This window comes from Pygoscelis adeliae, unplaced genomic scaffold (assembly GCF_000699105.1).
Source record: "Pygoscelis adeliae isolate BGI_AS28 unplaced genomic scaffold, ASM69910v1 Scaffold407, whole genome shotgun sequence".
NCBI classification, from domain to species: domain Eukaryota; kingdom Metazoa; phylum Chordata; class Aves; order Sphenisciformes; family Spheniscidae; genus Pygoscelis; species Pygoscelis adeliae.
The window spans coordinates 917,546-921,714 of record NW_008825251.1 but is presented as its reverse complement, the minus strand read 5'-3'; the positions used below and the strand labels follow the sequence as shown (position 1 = coordinate 921,714).

Genomic DNA, 4,169 nt, shown 5'->3' with positions numbered 1-4,169 from the left:
GAGACAGTCCCCGCCTCGTCCCCCGTGAGCCCCAGTGGCTGCAGGCACTGGGATGGAAACCGCGCTGCCCTCAGCCCCCTCCTTCGCACTGCCCTGAGCTGCCCTGGCCAGCACCCAGCGCCTAACAGCAGCCATCAAATCATCCCACCATCCCCCAAACGCTCGGTCCTTTCCCAGTGCTCACCAGGAAAGAGATGTCACCAGCCAGCTGAGGAGAGCAGCAGGACTGGAGAGCCCAGCCATGCCCACGGCTGGGTGGGCAGGAGATCTCACCCCCTGCAGCCCACCTCTTGCCCGCTGCTTCCTCCAGCACTGCTGCGCCATAAAGCTCTTTGCAACGGGACAGTCTCTTTCTGCATGCCCTGCCAGACACCAGCGTGCGCTGCTGGTCCGTACCCATCCCCCGGGCAGCAGCATGGGGAAGCTCAGCTGAACACCACAACTTCGCTGTGCCGGGCCAGAGCCAGCAATAAAAGTTCTGCCACTGGCCCACGGCACTGGGCTCAGCTTTCAAAACACGCTGAATTATTAGCAGAATTATTAGCAGAAGACTAGAGAAATAAGCAGGAGTTTTGCTCTCACCACATGAATTAATATTATACAAATATTTACCCTGCCACGGCTGTGACCAGCAGCAGAAGCACAGCTTGGCACCCTCTCCAGAGAGATGGTTCTTAGGGGGATTAAGTGCGATTTTGACAGCACATGGTTTTGCTGTTTGATCCAAAATATGCCCTGGAAAGATGCTTGGTCCCAAGGTCCAGCTCAGCCTCGTCATCTCCTAATCATTCTATTTCTGCTGTTAGCAGACCTCCTTGGGCTGGCTGGGACTTGGGAAGAGACTTCTTTGGGTCAGTGCGGGGAAAGGCGCCTCTTGCGTGAGGCAGAAGTGATTTGCGGCGAGGCCTGATTTGACAGGGGCGATCCGTGCTCTGCACGAGGGCTCAATGGCCGCGCTCCCCTGGTCTTCGAGCCCATGCTTTCTGCGATTCCCAAAAACCCGATGCCCAGACCATTTCAGGGAATGCCCGGCCATGGTGCCCTGCACGCTGGGGTGGACTCAGCTGAGCCAATTGGTGCAGCCACTAAACCTCCGGCTTCCTCCTCGGCAAGAAGGAAACCCACGGAGACTGGTCCTGCTCCTGCCACCCCCTGCTGAAAGCCCCAACCCAGCGCTGCTCCAGCCCAGGAGCTGCTGATCTCAGGCAGCAGAGCCGAGGAGGTTAGCCCTGGGGTGAGACCGCAGCCAGCCTGGCATGAAAGCCGTGCACCGATCTGATCACCACACGCCCCGTCACCGGCTGCCCTTATTCCCTCGTCCTTCTGCCACCACTCCTGCCAAGATGATCTCCCTGCCTCCTGCACCACTGGGCTTATGCCTTCCCCATCTGAGAGTCAGACCCAAGGGGCCACGGGGCTGGCTTAAAAAGTTCATAAGTTAGTAAAGAAAATAGTTTAGTTTTAAAGAGAAAGAGCAAAGACCCACAGTCATCAGAAAAATAAACCGCCACGTGTTTCCTCTTTGGTAAAAAACAGATGAGCAACTCCATCCTGGCGCTGCTTCCTGACCATGCTGGGGAGGGTGGGAAAAGCCAAAGGGACGTCGCAGTGCTGCCAGGGCAGGTGGGCCCCGTCCCGGCCCCGTCCTCCTCCCTCCTGCCCACTTCCACCCTTCCCTACCCCACATCTTCTCCTGTGCTGCTCCAGCTCACTATCCCAGCTGAAAATTAAAACAGCAGGGAGCTGCTGCTGGGCCAGCGGGCTGAGCAGGCTTGTGGCAGGTCTGGCTGGCAAGAAGGAGGGGTGCCCGGGCAAGGAGGGAACGGGGCAGCTCCCCTCGTGGTGGCAGCAGCCTGTCCCCAGGCCCTGGGGTGTTCCCATGTATTCAGAAGCTACGATCACCCGGGATATGCTGCTAAGGGTTTCCCAAGGGTGGCTCCTCCAAAGCTGGCCATGCAAGTGCAGGAGCCACCTCTAAAAGTGCTGACGAGGCTCCGGCACCGTGTGGGGCTGCCCTGCAGTCTCCAGCACAGCCGGAGAGGGACATCATCTCCTGCTTGCAGTGAGCTCCTCTCCGCCACAAGATCCCAGCAGTGAGATGCATGATGTGCGTCTGCTGGATGCTTTTGGGAAAGAGCGATTCAAACAGCCTGGGCTGTCCCAGAGGACACCCCTGCAGGGTGAACGATGGCCCCTTGGAGGGACTGTGGTTAAATCTCTGCCCAATAGCTCTTCCCAAAACTAGTTGCTAGTACCAGTGAGCCACAACACAGCTGCGTTTACTAACGGGCAAGCACTGGCCCCCCACAACGCATGGCCAGCCACACCTCGACACATTACAGTACCGCAGGGGGTGTAGTCCAGCATGAGGGCCAGCGTGGGTGATGCCTTGCAGCATCCCACACTGGCACAGGACGCTGCAGGGCAGTGCTGCAGCCAGGGCATCCTTCCACCTGTAAAGCTTTGCCGTCTGCCAGGCACCTCTCCCAGCACCAGGACTGCCCAGAAGCGGACATGCCGCCTCCGGAGCTAGTGGGACACACAGACTGGGTTGTCATATGCTGGAGGAGTGAGCAGGGAGCAGCTCATCTTCCCTGCCTTAATTCGCTGTTAATCCGTCCCTTTCCTCCAGCACAGCCCTGCTCGGGATGCCCTTGTGATGTGGCACTGCTCAGCTCCGGCCCTGCTGCCAAAGGGTGCCAGTGCCGGGAGAGCCGCACTGCCGGCCAGAGGCACCGGGAGCTGCAGAAGGAGCCCCCTGTCCTCCTCGGCACTGCGGAGGCGGGCTGCCATTCTGCTCCTTTTTTGGCCTTATTAGAGATGGACGTGGGAAAGGGAGTTTGGAGGCGAGGGGAAAGCAGAACCCGAGCCCTGGGCTGTGTCCCCAGACCAGCCACAGCCACCAGCTCTGAAGCCGGCAAGCAGGTTTCGTGTGCGGATGGGAAGGAGCAGGGCAGCATCAGGGAGCCAGAGCTAAGTGTGCAGCAACCCCTGGGAGGGAGAGTTCATCCCAGCCCTCCCTCAGCTCCCGCGGCACACCGGGGACACGAGCAGGCCCACGCGCAGCTGTGGGGCTCGGCTGCAAGTTCGGCAGACAGTTTCTGGGCTAGCTCCTTCCCACCAAGTTTAGGGGACAAGGACCTCACCGTGCCCATGTGGCACATGCAAACCCTTCCAAAGCACAACTTCTGGGGCCACCATGAGAAGACCGTGCACAGACACCATCACCACGCAAAAGACCCATCACCCAGCACCCTTCTGATGCCTGGGGAGGCTGGGAAACAGGACCATGGAGCAGAAGGCCTTCATGGCCCCGGGCCACCAGCATAACATGCCCTGGGCTGGGTTTGATATTTTCCCAGGAGAATTAAGGGGCTCACCTCAGCAGGGGAATCTGGCCGCAGCGCCTCAGAGGGGGAGGTGACCGCAAACTCCTCCTACAGCCGCACAGAGCCTGCCAGTGACGAGAGGAAAAAAATTCAAGTGACTAAAGAAACCCAACCATCTTTGGTCAGCAGCGGTGGTTGTTGACACTTGAGGATGTTCCGCTCCAAAGAATGCTGCTTTGGCCGCCGCCTTCTCCTACACATCCATGTTTTAGAGCCTCCCCTGGCTTTTATCACAGTCGTAACTTTTTGTACCAAAAGGGCATGCAGGGAGGGAAGCCAAGAGGACCTCAGGTTTTCATGGGCCTAAACAAAACACAACGTTCCTCTGTGTTTAAGACTGAGGGAAATGAGCTAAATAAAGCTTTTCTGCCTTACAACATCTTATTGCTTGAAGTTGCTCACAGGTCACTGGGGAGATCTCTGGAGCATCACGCATGCATCTGGATCTTGTCTCTGGCCATCAGCAAAAAGACTTGGGGGAAAAGCAGATGCTCCCGACAGGAACAGCTCTCACAGAGCAGGAGGCGGGTGAAGCCAAAGGCGGCAGGATCTGCTCTTGCAGCACTGCCATCCCGGGGAAGCCGGGATGTCCCAGCTCCAAGTCATCGCAGACAGTTACCGAGAGCTTTGCCCAAGGCCGATCCTCGCCTCCCCTGGCTGGGACATCCCTGCCGGGCCGCGGAGAGAGGCTCTCCCCACCCGCCCGGGCAGAGGGGTGCCTGGCAGGGACGCACCGGGGCCTCTCCTACCGCTGTGTCGCCCCCCCCCCCCCCCGGGCGC

At 59.0% G+C, this 4,169-nt stretch overlaps 1 protein-coding gene across 1 annotated transcript in view; it reads right to left on the bottom strand.

The window, feature by feature from the left end:
• Positions 1–3,457, bottom strand: part of MYL9 (myosin, light chain 9, regulatory) — a 7,817-nt gene extending 4,360 nt beyond the window's left edge. Inside the window, exon 1 of the mRNA XM_009329340.1 lies at positions 3,381–3,457. The gene's annotated coding sequence lies outside the window, so the exon portion shown is untranslated. The remainder of the gene's footprint in view (positions 1–3,380) is intronic.
• Positions 3,458–4,169: the final 712 nt, after the last annotated feature.